Source organism: Orbicella faveolata, unplaced genomic scaffold (genome assembly GCF_042242905.1).
Source record: "Orbicella faveolata isolate gen_17 unplaced genomic scaffold, um_ofav_v1 contig_25, whole genome shotgun sequence".
In the NCBI taxonomy this organism is placed as follows: Eukaryota; Metazoa; Cnidaria; class Anthozoa; order Scleractinia; family Merulinidae; genus Orbicella; species Orbicella faveolata.
In genome coordinates this window covers 13,025,939-13,044,201 of record NW_028301553.1, presented here as the reverse complement: position 1 = coordinate 13,044,201, position 18,263 = coordinate 13,025,939, and the positions used below count along the sequence as shown (strand labels likewise).

General features: G+C 39.1%; 1 long non-coding RNA gene and 1 pseudogene across 4 annotated transcripts; one reads left to right on the top strand and one right to left on the bottom strand.

The window, feature by feature from the left end:
- Positions 1–608: 608 nt before the first annotated feature.
- Positions 609–15,522, bottom strand: LOC149109028 (uncharacterized). 4 transcript variants are annotated; one of them, XR_016208813.1, is made up of 6 exons: positions 15,437–15,522; positions 15,283–15,360; positions 13,264–13,393; positions 10,784–10,914; positions 8,797–8,884; positions 609–1,794 (listed from the first exon to the last, which is right to left on the bottom strand). It is a non-coding gene; the product is annotated as an uncharacterized LOC149109028 (long non-coding RNA). The 4 variants fall into 4 exon arrangements; XR_016208815.1 differs by having other exon boundaries at positions 15,283–15,339; XR_016208816.1 differs by having other exon boundaries at positions 15,283–15,339; positions 15,475–15,520.
- Positions 9,543–10,671, top strand: LOC110069108 (uncharacterized; annotated as a pseudogene).
- Positions 15,523–18,263: the final 2,741 nt, after the last annotated feature.

Here is an 18,263-nt window from a genome sequence, read left to right as displayed (position 1 = left end):
ACCACTAACTAGCATTTCTTTTATACTTATAGCAAGAGTTTGGTCCACCCATCCTTGTGGTACAGTGGCCTCTAATACGCATGCGTACTAGGGGAGTGTCCCAGTTACAAGAAACGTAATGTACTGTACGTCGTGACTGTATGTAACTGATAACTTCGTGTCGGTTTAAGCCGAAGTTCAAACTTCGGGTTTCCCGACACGGAGGCATCAGTTACTTGTAAGTCGTGACTGTAAGTAACCGATAACTTCGTGTTGGGGAATCCGAAGTTTTTTCGGATTACCCGACACGAAGTTATCGGTTACTTGCAGGCCCGACTTACAAGTAACTGTTACCTCCGTGTCGGGAAACCCGAAGTTTGAACTTCGTTTTAAATCGACACGAAGTTATCAGTTACTTACAGTCACGACGTACAGTACATTACGTTTCTTGTAACTGGGACACTCACCTAGTACGCATGCGTATTACACGCTACTGTACCACAAGGATGGGTGGACCAAACTCTTGCTATAAGTATCCAAGATTGAACATTTTCTTGTCTGGTACTCGTCATTTGTACGACATCTGCAAAAGAGCCTTGTAAGCATGGTTTTCAGTAAACTGACACAAGTTTGTAACATGATTAAGTCAATTTATTTTGTAATCAATAAACCAATAAAGATTAATATTACAGTAAAGATCTTTCGCGTTTAATAAACAACAGTGTACACATACACGCTAAGTCCCTAACTCTTCGTCTTCTTACCTCCGCCATATTCTGAAGATGTTCTGATCATAATAAAACCTTCATTTACGAACCCTGTGTTATTTTCCGCTAATAGCTACGACTTTCTTGAGTTAACGCGATAATCACAATATGTGGAACTAGATTATGAACTAATGACCCGCGACAGAGTTATATTACTAAACCTTTTAGAAAAATAAAACAATTATATACCGCCGCTGTTTTCCTTCGACAACTACAAAGTTTACGAATAATTAATAGACTTGAAGATTTAAAAATTCTTTCAACACATAACTGCCACTAACTGCCACTTAGAAACTTCTATTCGCGATTTGCTGCAAAAAGTAAGTACGAAAGATTGAAGGGTTTTAAGCTAGCCGCGCTGTACGTAAACAACAACAGTAACATGTAAATTATAATGATCACAGAATGACATTCGATAAAATTACCATTTGCATTGTTTTTGGAATAAACAATTTGAATGACTATGAACTTCGCGGATATTCCAGATCGTAAACATTAACTTTTGGTGAGAAAATGCGTCATCCTTTTCATTGCTGCGGCTTACAAACCAAATAAATTCATCGGCACAGGAGCAACTTTTGTCCCTACTCGATTGGGAATAGTGAAGTAAAGAAAATTGAAATTTTCTTTTTTCTTTCACAAGGAGCCATTGAAACTTGCACCACAGGGAAAAAAATATTCGACAGTAATTTCATCCTGCGAGTTTTTACCAGGCTAAAATGAAAGCCTATTGTTTTTTCTCCGAGGTAGCCAGCTGGGTTTTTCCCCTTACGGTTTTCAAGTTTCCTTCGTTTTGGTAGGTAATGCTACTATAGTGTCATGACTCCACAAAAATACTGTTTGCCACACAGTCCGATTCCAAAAACTATTTCTTAGAAGTAAGAGATATCTAACCTGTCACCGGTACATACACTATTCGGTAAACAATTATAAAACCTATCGGCTAGTCACTCTCAGGCATCACCATGGTGTATGATCAATTCATCTTCAGGTTATTAACAGTCTACCCAGGCCTCAGCTGCTCTTCGTGACTGAAAAAGCGTCCTACCTGGAATAAATAAAAACAATTTCTCAGAATTCAGTTACAGCAATATTGCCTATCACTATTTTACGAATAATGTGTCGTTTCATTACGAACAAACAAAAGATAACACATAAAGGGGACTGTGTCACAGTTGAGTTTGGTCTATGTTATTTCGTTTAGCCAAATACTCGCTATGAAACACTATATCTAAAAAACCATAGCTTTGTTACAAACAAATTCCTGGGCGTTATAATTAAAGGTAACAAACAAACGAGACTAAGTTTAAAAACTGTTCATGTCTAACAGTTTTTCAAAAACCTATATTGCAATCCGTTTCAATATAGGTTTTTGAAAACTTGAGAAATTTTTTTTCGAAGGCACAATTCCATAAGCCTTTAAAACAGCGTTTCATTTCTTCACTGTTTTTAATTTCACTCCATTTGGCGGCCATTTTTCGAATGTCAAAATTTGGCTTAGATTTGTGACACAGCTCCTTTAAGCACCATTTGGTAAATACTTCGTAATCTTAACAATTCATTAAATACCGTAAATCCTCGAATTAGCGCCCCCCTCGAATAAGCGCCGCCTTCGAATAAGCGTCCCTCCTACCGGCCAAAATTTAATTTAAGCGCCCCCCTCGAATAAGCACCCCACTCCCCTTCCCCCATTTTGTGGACGAGTAATGAGACAAAGGGCGTGTAGTTTTCGTCATGTAGTATTAGATTTGTACATTGTTTCAGTTTGTGAACACGTTTAGTGAACACGTTAAGTACTAACGGTGCCGCGATTTAAGCTTTAGGATCAGCTTTTTATGTCAATAAAAAGCTTATGTTAATGTTTATGCGCAGATGATATATTTAAAAAATGATCATGTCAGGCTACGATTTAGGAAAAATTAAATAAGCGCTTCGCCCCCACCTTGAATAAGCGCCCCCCGTCTTCTCCTAAATTTGAAATAAGCGCCCCGGGCGCTAATGCGAAGATTTATGATATTTAAAAGGAGTAATAGCTTAACATAAAGGGTAGCACACACACTAGATCTCGTTAGACGAAGCTCAAAACACCATCAGTAAGACGTTATATTTCTGAAACCTCTATTTTCATTGGGCCGATGTAATCGCTGTACCCGCTTCCTCTCTTATTTTAAGGCTGATTGTATACTTGTGACTTGTTAGTGATCTATTGTCTTAAGAATCATGAATGAAGTAGCTCGTTCCGAGGGGAAGTGTGGAAGCTGTGTGCCGGAGAATGAATCACAACCAAAGACTAAAGTATTGGGCCATGCTTGCTTGTTGTGTCTAACTTTGTTAAGGTTTGGGGCTTGGGGCCGAGTCATCCAAAATCAAGATGGCGCTTATTTCACTGACGTGACTCGTGACATTTCCTAATTGGTTGAGGAGCGCGCGAGCTCCGACAAATTGTCTTGGTCCACCGCACACTAGCTGACAAGGCCCGACAAGACGTTTTGAGATCTAGCACTGCCAGATATCGCCCGACAATCCCCGATCATGTCGCAGACTTGTCTGAATTCACCACACACTAGCCGACAAGTGAAGATTTTTTGTCGGCTGACAAAAAAATCGGCTAATGTGCGGCGGCCTTTAATCTCTTATATTTTTGTCAAGCTTAAGATCCATGATTGGCCGGAGGAACTTTCGACAGAAAGTCTCGTAGCGGTTTAATGCCTGTGACAAAACTGTTACATAGCTGGCGACTTCAACATCGACCTCCTCAAATCTGAAAGCTGCAATTATGCGCATAATTTTCTACTCTCGTTACAGAGCTATTCTTTTATCCCCTTAATAGATAAACCTACACGAGTTTACGGAAATTCCGCTACCTTAATTAATAGCATACTTGTAAATAATACAACCCATCTCTTAACCTGTGGTGATATAATTTCAGATATCAGTGATCACTTTTCGCAGTTCTGTGTAATGTTAAATAAGCTAATGAAAAGAGGTGTTAACGGATTTAAAAAAGTCCGTGATTATTCGCACTTTTCGGAAGTTACATTTTTAACGGAGGTCTCAAATATTAACTGGAATGAAATAATTTCTCCACCAAATATGAGCACCGATAAATTGTTTTCATAATTTTAGAATAAACTCAACAAGGTAGTTAACACCCACGTGCCTTTTAAAACTGTCTCAAAACGCAGAGCAGGACAACTTTCTACACCATGGATTACCAAGGGTATAAGGAAATCAATCAAAATTAAGAACAGCCTATACCATTCTAACTTTAAAGATCAATATAAACCATATAGAAATAAAATTACAACTCTAATTAGACTAAGTAAGAAACAATATTTTCATAACTATTTTCAATGGAATATTTCCAGCATGAAAAAAACCTGGGCAGGTATAAGTCAACTCGTTAATCGCGGAAGGAAAAAAATGAAAAAAATCCCTGCCTTACAGGATGAAAGCAGAGGTCGTTTAATCTACGATCAGAAGGAATTACCTTCCATCCTGAACAAACACTTTGCTTCATGTGGAGCAGCTTTAGCTGCTAAGCTACCCCACTCGGAACGTCATTTTTCGGAATTTCTTGTTAATAATCTAAAGACCTTTTATTTCGATCCTGTCACTCTTGGTGGAGTAGAATCGGAGATATCGCTGTTACCTTCGACCAAGTCACATGGAGTTTACTCGTGCCCTGTTAGTATTTTAAAAGTTGGAAAATGTTTTATTAGTCAACCACTAATGGAAATAATGAGTGCTTCGATCCTTGAGGGAACCTTTCCTAGTAAATTAAAGCTAGCTTAAGTGGTCCCTGTCTTCAAAAGTGGTGATGATACCGACCCCAATAATTATCGTCCTACATCGCTGCTCTCTATATTTAACAGAATCCTTGAAAGACTAATGTGCAAGCGTTTAAAATCGTTCTTTGAGATAAAAAGTCTGTTTTATGAGTCACAGGACAGTTTTAGAGAGAAGCACTCCACACAGCATGCATTAATTGCTATAGTAAATAGGATCCAACACAACATGGACAAAGGGATGTTCTCTACTGGAGCGTTTATCGATCTGAAAAAGGCGTTTGACACGGTTGATCATGAAATTCTATTAGATAAGTTGTACCGCTATGGAATCAGAGGATTTATACTAGAATGGTTCTCATCCTATCTTAAGGGAAGTTCCCAAGTAACCCAAATCGATGGGCATGTCTCACCTAAAGAACTAAATCCTTGTGGTGTCCCCCAGGGATCTGTGTTGGGTCCTTTCTTATTTCTTATTTATATTAATGATATTCATAAATCTTCTGATAAATTAAATTCCTTTCTTTTTGCAGAGGACACCACTATCCTATTTGCTCACAAAAATTTAAAAGTACTTGAACAAGTAGTTTTAAAACTCAGGGCTGAGTAAAGTTTCAGAGTGGTTAATTATAAATAAGCTTACTCTAAATATCAAGAAATCCAATTTTGCTATCTTTTGTCCGAGCCAGAAGAAGATTAATAAGGAAATTAGTATCGAAATGTATGATAACAGTGCCACTAAGTTCTGTTCTCTAGATCGTAAAGATTTTGTGAAATTTCTGGGAATTCTTATTGATTGTAACCTCAAGTGGAAGCACCATATCGACTTTATCTCATTGAAAATAAGTAAGACTATTGGAATTCTAGCCAGACTAAGACACTTTGTTCCAACTGAAACTCTTTTAATGATTTATCGCTCGCTTATTCTGCCATATTTATCCTATGGGATTTGTGTATGGGGTCGCGCAGCCAAGTCGTACATTGGCAAACTACTATGACTTGTTCTCCAAAAACGAGCTCTTCGACTGATTTATTTTGCGCCCAGTGATGCTCATGCTATTCCTCTTTTCATTCAATCAAAGATTTTACCTGTAAATATATTATATTTTGACGCGATTGTGAATCTCATGCATGATATTTGGAAAAAAAAATAGCCCCTTCGCCTATCAGAGCTCTTTTCACTACGTCAAATGAAATTCATGGGTACGACACAAGGCATACCGCAAAAGGGAATTATCTTCGGAAAGAAGTTAAGTCGGAAATTTTCAAACGCTCTTTTTCGAGAACTGGAGCGATATTATGGAATCAAATTTCTCCAGACTGGAGAGATTTATCTAAACCAATCTTTAAGAAAAAAATTCGTAGATTTTTATTCGAGACTTTCAGTTAGGGATGACTATGTTGAAGTCGACACCCTGACTCAAGTTCTTAAATTTAGTTCCTGATTAATTTCAACCCATAGTTTAGTTTATAGTAAATGGTTTGAACCCAGGAGTATCAGTAGTTCGTATAATGTGATCGTCCGGGTGCGTGTGGCCACGAGAAATGGTGATGTCAACAATCACATTGCTGTACATCATCAACTGACAAACCACAACATTGACTGGGACTCTGCTCAGTGCTTAACCTACAGTACAAACTATTTTCGACGACTGACTCTGGAAAGCTGGCACACTAACCTAGAACAAACGCCTCTTAACAGATGTCAACAACTACCGGCGCCTTACAAACGACTTATCCATGACAGAAACGAAACCGACAAACAGACTTCTAACAGACCGACTTAACAATACACGGACCAAAACCCGACCTATTTGACTAACAATAGACGGATCGAAACCCACCAATGACTGATGACAAACTTTACACGAGTCTTTCAGCCAATACCATCATGGCTATACTGACCAATCACGTTCAACGGACCAGACTTATAACATCATCGACTGACAAACACTATTCACTTGACTCTGAAGATGACTTCCGCTCAGGTTGTCGAAACGTCAGTCACCAACAACAGTTCTTTTCAGAACTACACTCACCCGGACGATCACACTATAGAACTAGTTTAGTTTATCTCTAGTAAATCATAGCTCCTAGTGTCAATCAAAATATGTAAATGTACTTGTATTAAACGGTTTTGTAAATCCTTCTATAAGTAGTTGCATAACAATCTTATTTATGTATTAATGGTCTAATATAAATATAGATGTGGCCCGCCTAGATTAGCCCAGGCTATCTGTGGGTTCGCGCTGTTACTATTGTCAAGCTTTTTTAACTTAATGTGTATATATTTCTGTAAAATTGTAAATATGCGAGTCATAATAAAGTTGTTGTTGTCGTTGCGTAGTATACGAGTAACTTAGCCAATCAGATTGCAGCATTTGCATTAGTATACTGGTAGAATTCTACTACTTGTTATTATAATTTTAACCCGTGTAGTATTTTTGAGTAAATGACGTCATTTACTCAAATTCTCGACCAAGACTTGGAACAAGGAAAATTAATTAAATTCTCGTTAATGAAGGTCCAAAAAACGTGAGTTCTAATGTTCGTAATAGATTGAAATATGACAACATATCTAGGAAAGACCTATTGTGTCAAAAAATGTAAAAAAAAGTGGATTAGGAGAATTTGATCATAGGGGCACTTTAAACAAATCCTCTGAGAAAGGATGCTCCCCCAATTCCCCCATACCCCCAACCCCCGCCCCCACCAAAAGTAACTGAAACGCTCCCGAAGAAAAGTCTCTTCTTTAAAGAACTGACAATAGTTTGATTCTGTCGTTTACACTGTCGGGTGCACCGAATCTCTGATGCGCTTACGTGTATCTAACATAGTCACCTTCATGTCGATAAACGATCGGAAGTGTCACGAAAGGCGACGACCAGGAACCATTTCCAATCGTACTTTTTTGAAAGCCGCAAAATTTTGTTAAATTGCAAACGCATAATTCAGGCCAAAATTTATCTTTGGTTCTGAATTTAAAACTTTCAAGATATCAATGACATATTCACAAAAAATCTGGCAGCATTCAAATGCTAAATAGGCAGAAGCTGTTATATTTGATGAATTATTTGTGTCGACAATCGATGCGTACTGCGTGGTGTAGTGGAGATCACTGTCGCTATTCAATCCGGAAATCAAGACGGTCACAGGTTCAAATACAGCTCGGATCTTTATTTTTTCCTTTTTCTTTTCTTTTTATATTTTTATTATTATTTTCCTTTCTTAATGGACGCGCTTGTTTACTGTTTGTACCCCTTTCAAAATTTAAAAAAAAAATCATAAAATAAACAAATAAAGAGGAACTGTCCGTGGTTGACTAGTGATTTCTCGGACTGACTACAAGTCAACTCAGTCAGGGCGGTAAATCAGCATTGAGATGAAGGTATGAATAATTCCACCGGATTAAATTTATAATTATTTGACAGCAGCTAAGCAAGGTTACCAAAATATCCACGTTGGACGATTATTATTTTTTTGTGTTCACAGTAGGAGCCATAGTTCTTAAATCATTTCAAAACGTTTATAGCATTCTCAAACGGCAATCGCGTTTGCTTTTTCACGTGACCACAAGTGACCAAGGGCCTATAGAACAATGAAGGCACGAGCAAAGAAAATTTACATTTTGATCAACCGAAACAAACGAATAATTTTCCTCTCTTACTCTCGCAACATTTTCGCAACGAAATATAAAACATTTTCTCCTTGTTTCTATCAAATTACAGAAACACTTGTGAAAGTTTGACGAACACGAAAAAGACGTGGAAATATTCGCTTGTGCCTCGCGTTCCCATAACTCGAAAAAACAAGGGGTTTGTTTCTATATTTTGAATAGTTTTTCACGCATTTTCTCCTGAGTTATGTTATCATAAGAAAAGTGAACGAAAACGAGATTCAATCGCCGCTAATCCGCTGAAAAATTATTATAGTTATTTACTCCACCGTCCCAAAAGAATCAGCGAACGACAGAAAATTCTACTTAAATGGCCCTAGTCAGACACACCTTTGTTTTTGCTCACATGCGAGCGTTCGGCTATTATATTTTACTCGGAGCATGTCGAAACGAAGGAAATCACAGTGAAACAACTAAAGATAATTAAACAGACCAAATATAGCTCCTTTCAATGTAGATTAATCTAAAAATAGTATGGAATTTAGAAAGCTGTGCCAGTTGTCAAGAGGGCGCTCAGATCCAACTTCAGGAGGATAATTGAGAATCTGAGCCAGCTTACGTTTTGTGCATAAGAACGCGTGTTTACCTGGGTCCTGGACTGCGATAAAATCATCCATCTTGAATGATGGTGAATGTGTTCATCCTCTTCTTGTTTTGTCCTGATTTGTCTCCACCTGAAAAAGAGAAAGACCAGAAAGATTAAGATCAAATGATTAATAGAGCCTTTGCATAAATGGCGCCTACATTTAAATAACAATACTTGTACATCCTTAGACTCGCGTTCATGTAAAAAATCATTTGTCTTGAAACATGAGTACGAGGCTAAGGATGTATAAACTATTGTCATTCAAATTTAGGCGCCATTTACGCAAAGGATCTATGGCTGGCATGATGTGCTAACTGGTTCCCAACCTAAGGAACCTGGCCAGCGTACTCTGGTAAGACACTTTACTCTCAGAAAGCGGCTGTCTCAGCCTAGGAGTATAAATGGGTAACTACATTTCTGTTCTAACCTCCTACGTAGACGATCTTTGGGCTCTTCACAGAATCTGAATTTGCTGGGTGGAAGCAACCCTTTTACAAGTCAGTTCTTACACCCATCTCTTGCAAAAAGCCCAAATCCATTCGATAGTTCAGGTTCCAAAACAAGTCCTTATTTTGTATCTTCTTTGTGGGACCAAGTCTTTGCATCACAGATCAAGTAACTCAGGAAGAGAATTTGCTGGGTGGAACCAACCCTTTTACAGGTCAGTCTTTACACCCATCTCCTGTACAAAGCGCACGAAGACAGTCCAGGCTCCAATACAAGTTCTTATTTTCCACCTGTTTCTTATGGGACCAAGTCTGGGCCTCACAGATCACGAAGCTCAGGAAGAGAATTTGCTGGGTGGAACCAACCCTTTTACAGGTCAGTTCTTTTACCCAAGATATCTCTTGTACAAAGCTCAACACATGCAGCACATGCAGACAGTCCAGGTTCCAAAAAAAGTTCTCATTTTTCACCTTTTTTGCGGGACCAGGTCTCTACGTCACAGATCAAGAAAGTGAGGTCCAAGAGAATTTGCTAGGTGGCACAAACCCTTTTACAAGTCGTTTCTTACACCCATCTCTTGCTCAAAGCTCACGATCCATTCAGCCTATGAAGACAGTCCAGGTTCCAAAACAAGCCCTAAGTTTTCACCTTTTGGGGGGGACTAAGTCTCTGCCTCACAGATCAAAAAACTCAGGAAGAGAATTGGAGAAGAAGAGAAGTCTGGGCCTCACAGATCACGAAGCTCAGGAAGAGAATTTGCTGGGTGGAACCAACCCTTTTACAGGTCAGTTCTTTTACCCAAGATATTTCTTGTACAAAGCTCAACACATTCAGCACATGCAGACAGTCCAGGTTCTGAAACAAGTTCTCATTTTTCACCTTTTTTGTGGGACCAGGTCTCTACGTCACAGATCAAGAAAGTGAAGTCCAAGAGAATTTGCTAGGTGGAACAAACCCTTTTACAAGTCGTTTCTTACACCCATCTCTTGTTCAAAGCTCAAGATCCATTCAGCCTATGAAGACAGTGCAGGTTCCAAAACAAGCCCTAAGTTTTCACCTTTTTCTGTCTCTGCCTCACAGATCAAAAAACTCAGGAAGAGAAGTTGCTGGGTGGAACCACCCTTTTACAGGTCAGTTCTTACACCCATCTCTTGTACAAAGCTCAACATCCATTCAGCACATGCAAACAGTCCAGGCTCCAAAATAGGAGTCTTTTCTTGTAACTTGTTTTTTTTTGTGTGTGTGTGTGAGTGTGTGTGTGTGGGACCAATTCTTTGCTTCACCAATCAAAAAATACAGAAAGAGAATTTGCTGGGTAGAACCAATCCCAATCTGGGCCAGTTCTTTCAATATACACATATTTCTTGTTCAAAAGGTCCATTTGGTACATGCAAAACGTCCAAGTTCCTAAACAAGTTTCTTAGATAATATCTTGTTAGTGTGATTCTGATGTTAGACTAATCTCTTTTGTCATATTGTACATCTAGAACTGAAATGTTCCCAGTAACCTCTGTGATCACAGGCCAATATGTGCACTTACCACACTGCTGTCTGATAGTCCAGCTCAGTGATCATTAAGATATGATGCTTAATTTGAGTTTCCAGAAATTGTTTGGGGTCTTCATGTAAGTCCCAATCCCTCTCCTCTTATCTTCCCAGTGTTACAGACCCCTTGATCAAACAAAAAACAACATTAGTTTTAAAGGTCAAACTGATTCATATGCCTAATATATCAAGTTAAATTGAAACACATAAGTTTGGACCTGAAAAAACATAGCGATCTGGTTCAGTCAATTCCCATTTAACAATTATAATATTATTACTATGGGAACTCAATGTTTGTTTTAGTATTGTCTCATAACCCCCTGACTGATCTATTTAACTTTAGAACCAATAGAACTTTAACCATTGACAGTTTTGCTTTAGGTGTCCATTTAACCTAAATTATGTAAGTCAAATTATTCTCACATTTTGATTAGTTCTTACTTTTGATCAAACGGACCAATTAAAACACTTCTTGGCTTCTCCACTGGTTAAAACTGATTCCATGTTGCCATGTGCTTGTTCAGTAAAAGATCACAAAAGACATCAAAATGTGGTAAGAACATCAGTGGCACACTCAACTATCGTTTCATGCACCGTATATATTTTTTACCGCATTCTAACCTCATCTGCGATCTACTACTGAACAGATGCACAGCAACATGGAATCTGTTTGTTAACCCTTTGAGCCCCAATTATGCATGTATGCGTAATTAATGGTTGTGCTCTTTGTATCACTTGTGACATCATCAATTTAAATGTCATCAGATATTCTTGATAAGCAGATAGTAGACTAGGCTAGGCCTTTCTGTACAATGGTCAGGTTTAAATATCAATGACATTCTGACATCGCAAATCGAAAAACAACGTTTAACTTATCAGTTTTGGTGCAAAACCGGTGGTAAAGTCCATTTCTAGACTTCGCCTGTAATTAACATTGAACTTTTCACAGCAAGAACGTGCAATGCAAAAGGTAGCCAGAGTAAAAGGGCTGAGAAAAAAAGAAAGGAAAGGGGCAGCAAACAAAACTGAGAACGGTTAATGGCCAAAAAAAAAAAATTTGGCTTATGCGCATGCCTGGAATTGAAATATTGCTCAATTTTGTACGTAATCCTCAAAAAATCTCTCCTTTTGGTAAAAGAAAGCTTTCTTAGCAAAACTTACTAGGCTTATTTAGTGTCATGGCAGCCAAAAAACCTGACTAAACAGTTAAAAATGGTATTTTTGGCAAAAGTTTGGTATCAAAGGGTTAAATTGGCAATTTTAAAGAACAAGATTTCTCTTAATTGTCAGATAGACCATGTTGAGACCTCATGAAAAAAATATGAAAAAAAATTAATTGGAAAAAATTGATTCTTTGACACAAAGTCATTAAGCTCTGACAGACAGCAGTGTCACCGGAGTCATCAAGTTGTCACACGGTTGACACCTGAAGCAGGGGTGTCCAGAAAATCCGAATAGTCAATAGCAAATAGTCCTGAATAGCGAACAGTGAATAGTCCCGAATAATGAATAGCGAATAGTATGCATAGTGCGAATAGTCTCGAATAGTGCGAATAGTGGCAAACAATCTCGGATAGTGGCAAACAGTAGCAAATAGTGGCAAATCGTAGCAAATAGGGTACCCAGTATCTCGCAGTCAACCTTGCAGCAATGTAGGATGGGATTTTCCCGCTAAAAAGCACAGACGCTTAACAGGACAAAAGGTGTTTCTAAACATAATTTCTTCTGTTTTAACCACCCCAAAAGTGTAATTACATCTATATTAAGTTATCCTTGTGTTTTCTGTTTTCTTAATGTCGGCGATGGACAGCCCTAGCCTGAGTCCGGAGAAGAAAAGGTAATAAATTCACAGAAATTCTGTTGCTTATTTGGATAATTAATTAACGCGGGATATTAGATCTAAAGTGGTGACTATTGACGACTATTCGTCACTATTCGCCACTTTTTGCGACTATTCGCCACTATTCGTACTATTCGAGACTATTTGCACTATTCGGGACTATTCGCTATTTGCTATTCATGACTATTCGCTATTCACAATTCGGGTTTTCCAGACACCCCCTGAAGCAGTGACAAGGACACAAGCACAAAGTGTTTGTTGTTGAGATATTTTTAGTTTTGTATTGGATCTTCTGCCTTCAGTTTGAGTAGCTGTGCATTTGGACAGTTTTAGCTAATATTTTTCATGCCATCAAAGTGTACTTCAAGGGCTGTGCTCTAGAAGTGCCCGGGTGCCACAGGTGACTAACTTCTGCCTTTGGGTGACTGGAAAAACTTCCTTTTTTCATATAAGCTGATGTGCTGGGCACCTTTAGGCTCCTAGTAAATTTTCTTGGACCACAGCACTGACTTTTAAAAGAAATCCATATAGAATTGGGGTTAAGCTTATTCCTATTGCTAAAATTAAAACATCTACTAAAGTTTGTTCGTATCATAGTAAACTTAATCAAGGTGCTTAATGATCGGAGAACTTACCACTTCTTCACTAAAAGTCTGCTTTCCTAGCTGGTTCTGCAACAGTACTACATGTAAGCCAAGCTTGTGTTATTGTATTGCTTCAGGAGAAAATGGTGTTTGGATGCTTAGACAAACAAAGTCCTAAAACCTAGGGAGGGAGATGACATGTACAAGGGTGAAGTTACTGAAAACAAGAAGAAGCTTTTGGCTCCTGCCATTTTGAATTCTTCCACAGTTTAGAGTAGTCTGCATGTAGCTGCACCAACCTTTGTAGGGTAATTTTGATTGAACGTTGATCACTGATATCCTTTGACACTCAGTGTATGACATCCGCAGATTGCAGACTGTAGACAGCAGGCTGCAGACTGGAGATTTCTAACCCAATATTGTACTTCCATTTCTGTTATCGAAAGCTACCTGTAAACAAGCTAACCTGAGCACTATTCAGGCTAAACTGAGCGCTATTTAGGCCTAAGTGTAGTCTGCAACTGGGGTCTGCGAATATAATACACTGGTTGACACTCTACTGTGGGTGCCTTTGGTACACATTTGCAGACTGCAGACTGCAGAGTTTTTAACTAATGCAGCTATCAGTGTTATGCCCGAGGAGGGGGGGGGGGGGGGGAGACCAGGGGACGAGGTGGGCACTTTGAACGTCTGTGCGCACCCCACGTGGGGAATTTTAGCAAACTTTGAACATAAATGTTGGCCCCGGGATCTGGAAGTTTGAACAATGCTAAAAAAATGCTGGCTCCAGGGTCAGGAAGTTTGAACAATGTTAAAACGACGAAAGCGACCAGGGTTTTGAATGCGGGGAGCTTGGATACAAGTGTTCCACCATCTTGAAAGTACCCAGAATTCCCAGGAGTTTGAGCATGTTTTCTACGCTTTCCAGTTGCAATAAACTGGAGGAACGAAAGGTAAGATAAATCTTTTTAAATTCATTGAAGAGTACTGCACTTTGTTGAAACTACAGCAAGTGGGCCAATAATGACTTGAAGAAAGAACCAAGATAAACTTTAACATTCATAATTGAAATTTTTAGATTCTATGAAAAACTAGAATGACTGTACATGTTGACTCTAGAATAGTGTGTGGTAATATTTTGGGTTTGTGAATTCATCAGCTGAGTGCAAATTATTAAAGAAAACAAAGTCTTATTGAAGCTTGTTTTTGCAGCTGTATTAGTATATAAATTTTATATATAAAGAGAGCAGAGCCTCCCCACTGCCTTTCACTGGAGCAGCATGATCAATGAAAAAGTCTTGTGAAATGCAAGCACATATTCTTTACTTCAGATGGCTTGAAATTCTCGGCCTGGTGGGTAACCTTGAACTCAAAACCATTTCTCCAGGTGAGGAACTTTGAATTGAAATCTTATCCCAAGGGTTAGGAAGTTTGATTCCAAATTTTTGTTTCTGATCAAAGTCTCCACCCTATCCCGTGGTTCCCCCCACCCCCTTCTCAGGCATAACATTGATAACTACATAATACAACTATGTTGTGTTGCATTCCCCTTTCCATCTTTGAAAGCAAACCGTAAACAATGTAAACACTCGTCTGGCTAATGTGAGAACTATTCAGGCTAGCCTGAGTGATGTTCAGACTAACTGGAGTGCCATTTAGCTTTAAGTGTAGTCTGCAGTCTGCAGTCTGCAGTCTGCAAATCAAATACACCAACATGATCCAAACAAGAGCCTCTTTTGCTTCCCTTTATAAATTATCTAAGAACTAAGAATCTGTACAAAATACGGCCTGTAGCAGATCCAAACAGAGAAACAAGTGACGATTCTGATTTTAAAAGTCAAATATTACAGCTTTATTAGGTAACTTAAAAGTTACCTAATCAGCTTGATGTAAACAGACCCATCTCTAATGGGGACATCTCAACAAATACTGCGCTTAAGGTTTGTTGGTTTATTTATCCCTGATAACGCAGAATAATCTCTGATGGGCACAAATGTCACGTTCATATCCTGTCTTATTACCTAGTCCGATAACTCTCAATTAAATATTAAAGGTAGTTAAAAAGCTTACCTTATGCGTCCATTCCTCCGGAGGTCTTCAAACACATCTCCTCATTCCACAATATGGCTTCAACATGTAAAAAAAAAACTGAAAAAGTAAGGAAATTTAGCTTATGCCTCAGATCAGGTAACATCAACCCACTGACGCAAGCCTTTGGACAAACCTTTGAAATTACGGTAAACACAATTTTCCACTATTTACCTTTCACACGTGCAAGATGGCGGAGACTAACTGCGCTCGCAAAGATCAGAGGGAAAAAGCGGTTTGCAGACGGGAAGGAGAGGTGGGGAGAGGGGCTGTCTGCGCAGCACGTGCAAGGGGTGGGAGAGGGCAAGCCGTCCCCAAAAACTATGGATCACCAAATTCCACCATTAACGAAAAACTTCCGCACATCTTCTTGCGAACATTATAAATGCAGAACCGCAAATTCCAACTGACAAATTCCTGGATGACTGCTTGTTTGTTTGATTGTAGGAAACTGTTGAAAGGAATACCATCAAAGTGCCAGCATCAAGTTTTGCGGCGCGTTTTTTTCTTCCCCTAATAGGTTCAGATCTTGGGGGAAAAAAATAAATGACCTTTTCAGTGTATGCTGGGTTATATGGTATCAAAGGCAACAGTATTCACAGGCTGGCTGCAATCCTGTTCACCTCTGTATTCAGCCGCCTCCGTAAACCCACTAGATTGCGAAGAATGTCAATTTTTCTCTATCAATCCGTTAAGCAAAATTAACGGTACCACATGTGCAAACCACGAGTACAGTAGCACCTCCCACTAACCCTCACCTCTCTACAACGGCCACTTTAAAAAACATAGCCCCCCTACAATTTTGGGTATAAATGGTCCCACACATATAGTCCCATGCATCTTGGGTGCGAACAGATGATCCCATAGTTCTCGGGCCAAGAGGAAGAATTAGAATACACATACTCCTAAAAACTCTATACAGATCCCTTGATCATTCATACTGACGAGAGAATATTTTCCCACTAATTTTCAAAACGCGGAAAAATTCAGTTCCCCAGGCTTTATGTTAACAGCGCAGATTCTCCCTGCTTTTAGCGCTCCAGAGGTTACATTGACTGTCCTTTCCCGTTCCAATGCTCTAACGTGTTTCTTTCCGAGTTTGGTCATGAAATTCAACTTGCATCGTCTTACCACAATTTTCTTTAGTCTCTGTGTTCATTAACATGAGGGTTCCCGGTTGTGTTCCTCCCCCAACCCCGCTTTCCGTATTCCTTGTTTTGGCGTCAATCCCAGAGCTTTAAATTTTTTTCAATGCGCTACTCCTAGTAAATTTGATCATCAGTTTGATTTGATTATCTCTTGCCTCTTTTCACGTCTCCCCTTGTCCATTAGCTCGTAAGTTCCCCAGTGTGTGTCAGCCCCTCCACCCTCCTCCCCCCGCTTCCAAAGCATTACGCACTCGCCATTTTTGTGGTTTTTCCAGAGGATCCATTGCATCGAACTTTCGTTTCGTGCGCGTTTCCCTGCAAATCTGGTCATTAATTCAAAGTGCTTCGCTCTTTTGCATTCTGTGTTGATTATCTGTGCCTGTTTTTATGCGTATTCTTATCCAGTAATTGAGATCTTCCCATTGCACGTTCCTCACTTACATCACGCGACCTCTGTTTTGCGCTTTTTCTAGCGCCTCCAATGTATCTCAGTGCCCTCTTGCGATTCGCGGTTTTTCCAGAGATTATTTTGTATCTAACTTTCTGTTGTTCCCACGCACGTTTCCTCGCAACTTTTGTTATGAAATTGAATTTTGCCGTCTTGTACTACGTGGATTTTCTGTAGCATTTTGAATGCTCCCGTTTAGCTTGTTAATTGTTAATTTCCCAATATTTCTAGCGAATTACAATGTATATGCACTTCCCTTTTAGCGCCCTACAATTGTTCGGGAAAACCTCTTTAACTCGGATGAATTAAAACACGATATTAAAACATTAGAAACTGGTCATTGGGTCGATGAGCTTCAGAGAGCCCAATCTCGTCATTTTGGAGCTGGACCCGTTTTGTCTCGATACTCACAAATTCAAACGGCGATATATTTGCTAATCATAATGAGCTGTAGCTTTGACGCTTTCACACAGTAGACATGCAGATAAACCTCTTCCATTTAAGAAAAGCTGTGATTCATATGTTGGGTTTATTTTGAAAAATTTTAAAGGTGTTTAATTAAATATCGAAATGCTTAAGGCGTCAAACTTTTTTAACTTTGGTAGGATCGGAAGCGTCTTTTATTTGCACATGTTCTCGAAGATGAGACACTTATGCAGTTATCATGATAATCTATTCATAATTTATTTTGGATGACAAATTTGTACAATATATTACATTTTTCTGTTTTACAATTCTCTCTGCGCAATGTATATGGGGCAAGGTCACAAAATATATTATATTCTTTAGCAAGTGACAAGCGACAAGTGACATGACTTTGTTTGTTTTCTCTATCGTTTTTGCTTTTTGCGTTTCCGCGATTTTCGAGATGGTCGGAAAAGAAACGACTAGTAAGGGTTGTACGTGAGGGATTGTTCTATGTATACTTTTCAATCTGTTCGTCATGAGGTAGTCTCCTTCTGAAGGCATTGTCACGCAACGATTCTCCCAGTTAAGAAGCGTTGCGTGACGACCTAAATATGGGCTGTCAGGCAGCTTGTTTAGGTTGCAACTTGTTGAAGCAAATGTTTACATGGATACTATCATTACAGGAATAGATCTACAGATTTTTGATCATGATATTGGGAAGTCCGTGACGTCGTCTCTTCCATCCTCCAAGTTCTTTTGCTTCAAGCCTAAGATACTTCAGCCATCTTCGATACTCGCGACTGGTAGATGCTCTGAAAACGTACGTCTCTTTGCCTACTGACATGATCTCAAAGGCGTCCTTCCGCTCTGCAGCAAAATAAAACAGTATGCAGCCAATGAGAGGCGATACTTCATGTGATATGTCAAACAAGAGAGACCGTGTTTTATCACATTTCCAA